Source organism: Ciconia boyciana, chromosome 1, assembly GCF_034638445.1.
Source record: "Ciconia boyciana chromosome 1, ASM3463844v1, whole genome shotgun sequence".
Lineage (NCBI taxonomy): Eukaryota > Metazoa > Chordata > Aves > Ciconiiformes > Ciconiidae > Ciconia > Ciconia boyciana.
The window spans coordinates 8,991,011-9,003,298 of NC_132934.1; the positions used below are offsets into that span (position 1 = coordinate 8,991,011).

Here is a 12,288-nt window from a genome sequence, read left to right on the forward strand (position 1 = left end):
ATATTCTGATTCACATTCTACCAATAATGCATAATTCAAAAATTTTGTTATTAATTCTTCCAACTCCTTTCTAGCTTCCCACTTGATAGGATACTGTTTTGTCTTACCGGTTTAGTTCCAGATTTTAGAACAACCTTTACTGGTTCCGCCAATTTAGACCGACCTGGAATTCCACTAGCCCATACCAAGGGTGTTACTGCATCCTCTACTTCTGCAGGAATTTCTTCCTTCGGTCTTGGTGTGTTCTGTAACATAAAAATTCTCGCTTCCACAGCTTTTGATTCAGGTATTAACAGGTGAGTCTCCCCATTTTTAAAAATTATTTTGTGCATTCAATTTACTCAATATATCTCTTCCTAACAAAGATGATGGACATTCTGGCATATACAAAAATTGATGAGTTGCCCATTGCTTTCCCAATTTGAATTTCAAAGGTTGTAAAAACGGCCGATTTTCTTCCACCCTGCTCCCCTAACAACACTTATAGTTTTATGACTAAACCCCCCTTTGCATATATTTAATACCAAATATGTTACCCCTGTATCAACTAAAAATTCTACTTCATCATTCCTCAGCTTTAATGTAACCAGGTGTTCAGCTGGGGTTGACTCCCCTGGTCTCCTTCAGACCTCATCATTCAAAGTCATCAACTTAATTGCCTGTAGCGAAAGATCCAATTCTCTCACTTTGGGCCATTCTCTTTTCCAATGTTACAGGCAGAGCAACATAATCTTAAACTCTTATTCCTTCCCTGTTTTTTCCAAAGTCAATACCATAAAATTTTACTGGATAATCCCACACTGTTTTTGCCACTCCAGATGATTTATCAAAGCAAAAATAAATACCTCATAAGCTATTTCATCTCATTTACCTTCCCTTTTGCAAAATAACATTAATTGCAAGATGGTATTATATTGCGATGGACTATTCTTTGGCCATTTCTCCCCACCTTCCAAAGTATACATTGGCCACCAATGATTGCAATGTTCAATTAATTGTTTCCAAGTCAAAGGATCACCCCACAGATCTTTCCAGTGTTTTAAAATATATCCCAAAGGTGTTCTTTGTGGGATGGGTTTCTTACTCGGAAATGTACCCATCTCCCAAACGACTAGTGGTTGTGATTGTGCACTATCACAAGCACTAGTCAGAGGGACCCCAACCCTTGTTGGAGCTCCCTCTGGGATTCCAGCCCCCTGCCAGAAATACCAACCTTGGAGACTTCAACCCCCCGTCGAAGACTCCCCCTTGGGCCCCGCTCCACAGGCTTTCACCTAGCAGAGACTTACCAACCGAGGTACCTCTTAGCCCAACCCTGCGTAGCTTTCGCCGCGCCTTACGAGCAGGCTTGGTGGGACTCTAACCCATGTCCTACCTTTGGTGGGACTCTAACCCATGTCCTACCTAAAGTAGGACTCTAACCCCACGTACTGCCCAGAGTGGGACTGTAACCCACGTCCTACCTAAAGTTCTGTTACCCGTTAAAAGAATGCCTTACTACCTTGTTCCAGGGGATCTTGCTCAGAATTCTTCGGTCTGGGGATCAGAGGTTCTCCCCGAGAATCCCTTGGTGCCAGCTGGAGGTCCTGTGATCCCTCGGATCCGTCGAAATTCAGAAGCAGGGTCCCACCTGGGTCGCCAAAACTGTCACTGAAATTGGGAATCAAACTCCTTAACACCAATGTAGTATTAAGAAGCAGGCATTCTTTATTAAGGTGCCGGATGCACGGGGGATCGTTCCACCTAGCGTGCATACCGCAGGTTACATCAGCCGAAACTTATATTGTCCAGTTACATACATATGCATCAAATTTCCCAGAATGATCATGCATATTCATTCTATTTTCTGGAACTAATGATCATATTTGCGTGGTCATTACACATGCGTCCTTGAGCTCCGAGGGGCTTCCGTGGGGGTCTCTGGTGGTCCTTGGTGGTCGTACAGGTGTGTCCTTTAGTTGACCCCTTCTTCTGGACATGTGCAATCCCACCTTGCTTATGTAACTTGCTCCCCTTCTTCATGGTGCATGGTCCCTAACAATGATTTGGCACCCTTAACACAAACCAATTATTCTAACCACCCTCGACTCTTTGTCAAGATGGGCTGGGGCTGTGCTGGGAACATAGCAGCATGTCTGTACTACTGCTTGTCCAATTGTCTTTGGGCATAGTAGCATATCCATAGCCATAGGTGTACAAACACAATATTAAAGCATTGTCTAACCTGCTCCTATCTCTATGTTGCTTAGTTACAAAAGAACAAACTAATCATTTTGGTTACATCTGGTTACAATAGGGCAACTTCAAAAGGAGTTGAATTTGCCATGTTCAAGGGGAAAAAGTGCTGGCAGGGTCATTGTTATAGTCACCATCCAAATGCCAGTTATAATTATAATCTGCAAGATTTCTTAAGAAAGGAGTCACAAAAAATATTGATTATATGGAAGAACTTGACCAAGTACAGTGCTGTGGAGTTATTAATGGCTCTGCTTAGCAAAATCCACCTTTACCTGGTGCCACTAAGGCGGGAGCAACTTGTTTGAAATCAGAAATGTGCTTCAGTTTTGAGGCGAGGCGTGTGACTGTGTGCCAAAAGGTAAGCATGTGAAAAGCTCCACTGCCTTCAGAAAATAGACTGTCCTTAATTACAATGGAATTTTCTGGGACCTGAAACCAAAATTTGTCCTGATTTATTTCTACTGAGCTGTGTTTGTGGAGTTTATTCTAACTTGTGTAATCTGCTCCTAGGATACCACAGGAGGAGATATGGATCTTCCTGCTAATTGCAGTGCACTTCAGACACAATTAGGGCAAATGACCTTTTTAAGGCTGGTAGGTTTTATAACACTTTAAGGCAATTTAAGTGATCTGCAGGAGTTCTAATATTCTACTTTCGTAACCAAAAACTTAAATAGAAGGTTTTGAGTTTGATGTTCTCTCAATCTCTGGTAAGATTGGGTATCCCAAGCAGGTAAGAAGTGGGTCTGCTCCTAATTCCCTTGAAGTCAGGGGGCATGTACAAATTTTATGACATATGGTGTATGCACATACATATCTGTGTAGATGGATAGTATAAAATGAATGTTATACATCTGGCAAAACCTGTGTGCTTATGTTACTGCCTTCTGACATAAAGTTTGCATCTGTTCATTGTCAACTAGGTTTGTATTCAGGCAAATTCTGTGTAGTCTTTGCGCTAAAGAATTGGTTCTTCTGCAGTTTTGTTTAGAATTTTGAAATTTGGCTGGTGAAGACTTGACAATAGCAATGATAAGTTTTAGTAGTTTCTTTAATGTTAACATTATTGCACATGTGGATGTGAATGTACAAATACTCCCATGAGAATGGTGCTGTTTATTAAAGTCACATTTATTTATGTTATCTCAAAATAGTTTGTTATGTAATCAAAAAATTATATTATCACCACAGTGTCATTGTCTTCATATATGACTGCATGTAAGAACTACTTTTCATAAGGCTTAATTAAATCCAGAGTTATGGCCTCTTGAAGCAAACATGTGAATCCTAACAAATCATCAGAAGTTTTTTTTGCCTTTTTTATTTGACATTCACTGAGGATTATTTTCTGGTCTCATTAATGGGCTTTGAAATGATTGGGATTTCTTTGTTTCAACTGAAGGGAGGAAATATGGTGACATCAACGTAGCCCTGAGGACGAGGCATGTATCCATCCTCATTTTTTCTCGTGGCTTGAAAACACTAGATCTTGTCTTCATTGACCTTGACGTACTAGTATTTTTTTCATTTTTTATGTCATTAAGACATTGCTTCTTTGGGTATTAATCTTGGAAGAAACAGTGAGGTCAAGCTATTAATGGCTGCTGGTGTTTAACCATGTCATTTAGATCTGACATATGCACATAGATAGACTTACATAAGGTGACAGATGCTGTTGGGTATCCTGAGCTGTAGGAAAGTACTATTTTGAGACAGTGTTCAAAAAATGTGTTCAGAAGATCTCCCCTTTCAGTCCTCCATCCTTGAGATTGCTCACTCGAATGGTATATGCTGATCTCCTCCCTCATTTTGACTAACATCTTCCCTTCTCCCCTCCCTGTTGAATAGTCATATGGCTCCCATGAAGCTGACTGTCAACATATGAGAATCACATATGGAAGGTTGCTCTCTCAAACCTGAGTACCAAAAAAGTGGATTCTTAGTGGGCATGAAATCCAGGGAGTCTGAGAATTTCTTGATATGCTATAGATTTGGCCCTTGGCCTGTCATGTATTACCTAGCAATTAAGGATGTATGACAGAGAAAAATATAATATAACTCTGGCTCTGGATCCACCCCTGACGTGAATGGCAAGGTATGCAAGAAGTAGATTTCAAAGTCATGATCTTTATAGGGGCACTTTTGTTTGTATGACCTGCAGGACTGGGCAACTCAATTTTATCTGAGTCTCTTTTGTATCCCTAGGAAAGTTTTTATGTTGTTTCTGGAAGGAAAAGGAAAGGCTTTCCCACTAGAGCACATTGGGGAGGGGACTAGCACACAGCAGCGGAGGCTGCTCTGAGGAACACTATGAAGCTGAGGGATTAATGCAAGGCTGTCATGTAGCAAAGATGTTTAGCCAGCAGTGGTGTGCATGGCATAGTTTGAGATCCACTACTAAAAGGCTGTGATTTAGCAAAGCACTCAAGCAGATATTTATTACTATTCCTCTTAGAGCATCCCTGCTAATGCATGTTCCTAACTTGAGTCAGGTAGGTGAGTTCTATTGGTGGCATTAGGTTTCTCACCTGGACTGAGGCTCGAGGATACATTTTGCCATGGCATTTCCATCTGGATGTTTTCCTAATGTGTATTGTTATCCTGAGAGATACTCCAGTTTAACAAGTAATTTTTCCAGACTTTTTCCTCTATGCATGAGCAATACACTGTCTTTGCAGAAAAAGTCCCATTGTTGGCTTTTTGAAGCACAGATTCTTTTAGGTAAATAGTTGAAAAAGCAGAAGAGTTTGCACTGAACCCACAGAGTTTAATTCCTGGAGAAGAGTTACTGGGAACCGCATGTTGATGTGTGTATTGAGGCTTCCAAGAGAAAGGCTGGCCTTAGTGTCTTTTGAGGATTTCTTCACCCTGTTTGTGTATACGATGTAATTAAATAAGTTAAACACAACTTCTGCTGAGTCACTGATTTCTCTTTCAACAGGAAAGCAGCTGGCAATACCTTGAGATTTGCTATGGCTTGGTAGAGGGTTGAGAGGCAAGCACTATGTGTGTGTGTGCAGAGGACATCTCAAATGGCACTAGAAGCCATTTGCACCAGCCACTTTGGTTGGTAAGCAATCAAAATAAGCCTGATGAGGCCTGGAGAACTACTCACTCACCTCGAGGTATGTTTCCTGCCATCTCCAGTGCTGAGCCATTAGGATGGTTGCTGTAACCCTGGCAGCAAACGTGCTTGCTAACCTCTTAGTGATGACTGCCTTCCTCCACTCTACGCCACAATTTCATGAACGTATTGAGTATTCCCTTTCCAAACCCACACCTTTCAGTGTCCAAATGATGAAATAAAAGTGATAATAAAACTGTCCTATGTGCCAGGCCAGCTGGGGAAAATGGTACTGTTCCTGTCAAAGAGGTGAACTGGAAAAAACATTGCTCTATTTTGTAATTTCTTGGATAAAATAAAAAAATATTTACTCTTAAGAAAAGGAAGGTACTCTTTCCCAAGTTACATCGGTTTTCAGTGTAATCACATTTCAAGCCTAAACAGCCTTGACAGACCTTTTTTCTTAAATTAAGATTCAGTCTGGTTCCTGGTAACGCATTGGGATATAACGACTGAAGAAAACGAACATCAATTATTCACCGTCTATTGGAGAAGCCTTGTACAAATCATTCATGGAAGACATTCTGAAACTGACTGAGATTATAGGAAACAGTACTAATGAAGCAATGAGTTCCTCTCTTCTTTTGGCTTTGTTTTTTTCTCCTCATCCCATATTTTGGTCGGTCCTTCGTGCCATGTTGTGTGGACCCCAATGTCCCAGAGTATCACTGAACAGATGCCTCTATGTACTTGTCCTTGGCCACATCTTCCCCTCCAGGTTTGTGGCATGTGTCTGCTGAACCCAGCAGCTGTTCAGAGGGACAACTGCGTGATGCTGCCAACCTCATATTTCCTTTCTGGGCTACAGTTTTCGCGTCTGCCCATGGGAGGCTGAGATAATTCAGCCCAGACTCTGCCTGGAGGAGATGGCAATGTCTCACCTGAAGCCCAGGCAGTGGGGCTCTGGATGAACAACGTAGGAATGGAGGGAGAGAGTCAGAAAGCCAATGTTTGAGATTATCTTTCCTGTGTATTTTCAGTTGTTTGGATAGAATTGCTCCATTGCTACCCCTTCTGATATTGTTATAATCTGACAAAATCCAGTCATGTGCCTTTTTAAAAATTGTAATTTATTGAGAGCCTGGGGGACACAGAAGGAAACACATGAATGTGCAGATGCTCAGTGGCAACAGAATAAACACAAGAGCTGAAGTAATTTTAGGTATAATGACTGAGAAATGTCTGGAGAAAAATATCTGCTGAGAAGACGATAGAGGTAGTGGGTCCAAATGATGTGGGATGTGAAAATGGCTGAGGGAAGGTGTAAGACTGAGTGGCCAGGGCTGCGTAAAGGAGGAAAGCAATTGAATATATTATAGGTTTGATGTTGGAGGATGCAGGGCATTGAGGCAGTTTTGATTAATCTTCTGCTGAAATCACAAATATTCTGATCCCTCTCACAGGGTGGCAATATCTGGGAGATATTTGACATGAGAAAACACTCCAGAGGAAGGTTTCAGACCTCAGAAGAAGTTGAGTAGTAATATACATGTGAGGTTCTACTCTGTTAGTCCAGTTGTGTTCCTGATAAGCCTGTTCTGACCCCCAGCATCAGAAAGTTAAGCAACGTGAGATTGTTAGTGTCAGTTACTAGAAGAGAAATGTGCCAACTGACATTGATCCTAGTCCACCAAAATCACTGGGAGGGCCACAGCTGTACTAAAAGGCAGAACATGACCCTGGAGCCTTGCAGTCAAAGGGCAAAGGAGGCAAGCCTGTTTATGGCCTGTTTTGCCCTCTGGGGAGCCGTTTCCATGTCTGCAAACTGATTGTAAAGTGCTATCAGATCTGCAAAGTAATGTATTGCAAGCACTCCTTGGAAGTGGTTACACAGTGGGCAGGGCTCCTGCTTCAGGATGCCTCATGTCCACAGTGTGTCCCAGGAGGGAGGGAAGATACCATCACTCTTGACTCACAGAGTTTATGAGGAGGGGGATTAATTAGATTTGCTAGTTTGACCTTGCAGGCCATTAAAATGCATCAAGTTAGGCTGATGTTGAGGCTGATAATTTGTATTTGGCGTGAGCTTTTCTTCCATATGGTGTCCAGTTATGGTATGAAGCACTTGAGAGACAGAAGGTCCATCACATGCCATGACAGATTGTTCCAGCGATCAGTCATTCTCCCTATTAAAAATGTGTGTGTTATTTCCAATTTGGATTTGTCTGGGTTCAGCTTCCACAAGGCAGTTCTCCTTATGCAGTTTTCTGCTTGATTAAAGAGTGCAGCAGGATCCTGTGTTTTCTCCCCCTGGAGATGCTTATATATTAATCAAGTTGACTCTCGATCTTCTTTTGTTAAACTAAATAGCACTTCAGATCTCTCACTGCAAGATGTTCTCCTTAATTTTAAAAGCATTTAAAGTCCTTTTGTTTTGCATTTACCTCTTAAAAATGCCGAATCACAACTATATTCAGTATTAGAACGATCCTCTTGCCTGTAATACACAGGTTTCATCCTACACATCTCTACCTCCACTTCTAAATATATCCACAGATCTCATTAGCGCCTTTTTGCACGTCTTGACAGTGGAAGCTCTTGATGAATGGTGGGTCCACTCTGACCCCTCAGGCTTGCTGCTCTCCGGGATATGTTTCTGCCTTCTGCAGACTTTGAGTGGGCTCAGGCTTGCTAACAGATCTGAGTTGCTTGTGTTACTTCAGGATTTATCACTCTGTCGGTCTCTCACATGCCAATGTTAATACCTTTCCTTTTTTATTTGCCTGCAGATCGTTGATAAAAATGTGGACAGCCATCAGATTCGGTCCTGGGGCAGGCAGAACTGCTCCCTTCCTTCCTGCTCAGTGATGGTTTCCCACTGACAGCTCTGTCTGAGATTTGTTACTCAGGCAGTTCTTAATCCATTTAAGATGTGCCTTACTGGTATTATGTGACACTACCTTCTTCATCAGAATGACATGCAAAACTAAGTTAACTGTATTAGAAACCCTAAGTCTATTACATCCACTCAGTCACCTTTATCAAGCGACTTGTAATTCTTTTAAAGAATGAAATGAGGTCTGTTTGACAAGACTTATACAATGGTTTCGGTGGGTATTAGTACTGTAGCTCTTGTTAATTTTTTATGAAGTGAATCCGGTGTCAGCTTTATTGCATCCACGTATGAATGTGTGTGGCTGCCTGTGGCAGTGTCTAACAGTACTTTATAGCATCTTTTGTGACCAAGACTGGTCACCTGTACAAACCACAACATTTTTTTTTCTTCTGTATTTATTTTAAGAAAGCTACAGCTGCAAATCACCAATAATTGCATCAGCTTCACTGGAGCTACTGAAGGCATCCAGCACCACAGTATGTTATGCTGTTCCTAACTGCCTCTGAAAATGTTCTCCCAGTTTTAAAAATGCGCATGATGGAGCAAGTAATGAAACCTTTTAATGCATTTCACAGCTTTTTTCACAGAAAGAAAGAAGATCAAATTCAGTCTTCACAATGTGTGTTGCTCTGTGTAAGTTGGTGTGTAGCTCCCAAACTGATATTTGAAAAGTAATAGGAAAGTTTGCAGTCAAGAGGGAGTGATGTCCAAACAGGATCAATAGTGTCGATTCTGGAAAAGATTTTCAGAATTGCCTACGTGATTTAGCAGCCTTAGTTCTGTTTTCTGAAACAGGGTAGACATGTAAGCAATTATTCAATAGAGATGTTTTCTCCGAAAATTGAGTATCAAATGCTTAAAGAAATGGGCTCTGGGGTCGGGGGCAGATAGTGTTCACAAAGGGTGCCTCTAAGCCAGGAGACTAATTTTCCCTCTGGAGTCTGAAGCAAGAGGGAGGGTTTAGTGGAGGACAAATCAGAGCACATACCTAAAATACATGATTTAGATTCCTGAAACTTCACATCACACTTTAACCTCCTATGTGGTGATGCTGTCCTTCCTGTTGACAGCATCTTGCGTGTGTCCCCCTCACAAACACAGCGGTGCTGCGATAATGTCAACTGTTTCTGTGGACAAGTGGTTGCTGGTCAGCACTGGATCTGCGCTCAGCTACGTCGTAGTGAGATGGAGCAGCCACAAGTAAGGCAAAGCGCCAGTGCCCTGGGATGGCTCATCTGTCTGTGCCCTGTCCCCACCCTGGGCAAGTGCCTCCTGGCCCATCACGGGGAACATCTGCTCTACAGGGTCCCTCTGGGCATGGCCACAACCTGCCTGTCTCCAGCTGGGACGGACTCCTGAATTGATGCTGCTTAGGTTAAAGAGGGTTTGGCCTGGCTTTTGGTCTCCCCCTATGCTGGAAGAGCAAGTTGTGCGACACTAGGAGAGGAGACCATCTCCATGCTCATCACACGCCATGTTTCCTCCCCATCCCCCTCCAGCTGCTCCCGACTGCCTGGAACGAGACCAAACGATGCATCTGTTCCAATGTCAAAAGTGGTTTGTGTTGCCATTAACCACATTCAGCCCCAAATTGAACCTGGCAAGCAGCTGGCATGCTCAGAGCTAGTTTGCTTGCAGACGTATGTGTTTTGATGGGAAATGCTGCTGCCTTTGAAATACGATTCTTAGAAAAGGGAAAGAAGGTAATTCCCCACCTAAATAAGAAAAAGGTTCATCTCTCTCCTGTAAGGTGAGTGATGGATGGCAGTGACCTGCATGGCAGCCTGCCTGATCTTCTATACCCTTTTTTTCTCTAAAATGATCAGGTTGCAAGGAGTTAAAAGATATTAGTTTAGTTAAAGCAGTAATCTCTGCTCAACCTCACTGCAATGGAAGAGGAGGCTCTGCTACCTTCTGCATCTTCATTATGGCAGCGAATCGCTTGCAGTTACTGACTCCTTATTTGAAATTCACAGATCTGGAACATGGGTTAAGCAGTGCTCTCTAGTTCTTGCTATTTAACCTTCTTAAAAAAAAAAAAAAAAGTGGAAACTGTTAAAGGATTTGAATATGTCATGATAGAGCTCACTTTTTTACTTCCATTCCTGGTGCCTTCTCTCTGCACCCTTCAAAGAAAAAAGATAAAGCAGGATTAATTAATAGTGCTAAAGCAGTGTCAGGACACCTTTATGCATTTAAGGTGAAAAGCTGTACAATGTGTGGTCTCAGTTCAGACACACACGGAAGTGCTTGCTACTTTTCTCTGGGTCTCTGAAAAAAGCTGTGCTTCTGACCCCAGCTGCAAGTACATCCTATGGCTTGAGCTGAGGTCGCAGAGGTAGCCAGATGGCACATTACCTGTACCACTCTATCACATGCCACTGCCTACAGAAAACCACTTGCCCCCACTGAGGGTGGATTTTTTGCCTGTCTGTCAGTCTTTCACAGAAATCTGTTGTGGCAGGATTTCCTTGTATATACCCACCCCAGCACCCGTCCCTGCTGAGGTTCTGCCCACTTTCCTTCTTGGTTCATCGCCAGTGAGCAATGGGATTATAAAAACAGATTTGTTGGCTTGAAGTCCGCTGGTTCAAATTCAGAGTATGCTGATATGACCAAGAGGGAAAAATGACCCTTTGGCAGATCTTTCCATCAAAATGGACCTTTTATCTGCATTCCAGTGCTGCCCGTCAAGGGCAATTACACAAAAAAATGCTGTGAGAGCCGGCACAGAAATGGGAGCCTGAACTGCAGTTGGATTCAGATGGAAATTGGTGTTACGCAGCCATGACTTTATCAAAGTACTTACAATCAAACAAGTTTTTCTGCAGTTAGATAAACATCAGCACATCTATGAAACTGCATATGCTGGGACTTCAGCTGGTGTCAGTTGTTTTGGGCCAGTTTCACTACTTTGGCTAGCAGTCTGTTCTCGTCCTACAGTTTCTCAGACTGTGAGGTTTTGTCTCTTAAAGTGAGTTTATGAAATATCTGTCACTGCACAATGTGGCATGCGTGAAACAGTAAAAACTCCCACCATTTCTTGGGATGCGAGTTGTGTGCATTGCTCTGAATCCTGCTTTGGCTAAACTGGCACAGTTAAATTTAAAAATCTGCAAGCGACATAGGAAATATTATGGGCTGCAGAAAGCACTCATTTGTTTTCCATCCAGGATGTTCAGGCTCAGAGAGGACGTGGTGCAGCATGGGGCTGGGGGAAGGCGGGATGGTCTGCCGTTGAAATGAGCATCCAGGCAGGAGTTACGATTCCTGGCAGAGACATGGGGCTCCGTGGGCATACAGGACTTCAACTGCTGTTCAGGTTTCCTCTGTATAATGGGGAATATTCTTCCCTTAGCGGGTAGAGATGTGATCAGACTGGAACAAGGGATATATAGTTACTTGGAGTAAGTAATTTTAAAGACATCAGTAAAAAAAGCATTTTGGGAACATTCCTTCTAAATTATACTTCCCATAGTTACGTATGTCGGAGTACTCTCTTTGCTGTGCTGGCAATCAGTGTTTATTTTCTCAGCATGCAAATATCACCCCAGTCAAAGATCCCCATTTTCAAGACACAGGCCCACTGGTGATCTTTTCTAAGACCACCTGGTCTGTCAGGCAAGATGTTCAAGGCTTTGTAGGCAGCCCATGTGAGGAGAAATGTGGAGAGAGCCTTGGATTAGGTCTGCAACTCTCAGCTGAGGTTTGTAGTGTTATACTACAGTTAGCGTGCTGCTGTGCACTCTTCTTAGCTACAATACAGGTGGGTGAGATGAGTCTGCTCTGGCTCTCAGGTGCTGGTGATTTTAATTGAGTTCAAGGTGTAACAGGTGGGTGAGCAAGGGTGAGGAGAACGGTATTACAAGCCCTCATTTTCACAAATTGCTTCTGGACACAGTCTGTGAGTAGACATTTCATTTCTAAAATCTCATTTTGCCCACAGAGACAAGCTCCAAATCAGGAGCTGTCATCTGAGATTTGGTTTCAGTGCTGCCACGTCAGTGAAAAAACAGGCACTGGTGAACATCTGAATTTTGTGGCCAATGTTGGTAGTTCAGCTCTTGTGTTCCTGGGGCTGGGGCATTCC

At 42.7% G+C, this 12,288-nt stretch overlaps 1 protein-coding gene across 2 annotated transcripts in view; it reads left to right on the plus strand.

The window, feature by feature from the left end:
* ELAPOR2 (endosome-lysosome associated apoptosis and autophagy regulator family member 2) overlaps positions 1 to 12,288 on the plus strand; it is a 112,917-nt gene that overhangs the window by 63,111 nt on the left and 37,518 nt on the right. The window lies entirely within an intron of this gene.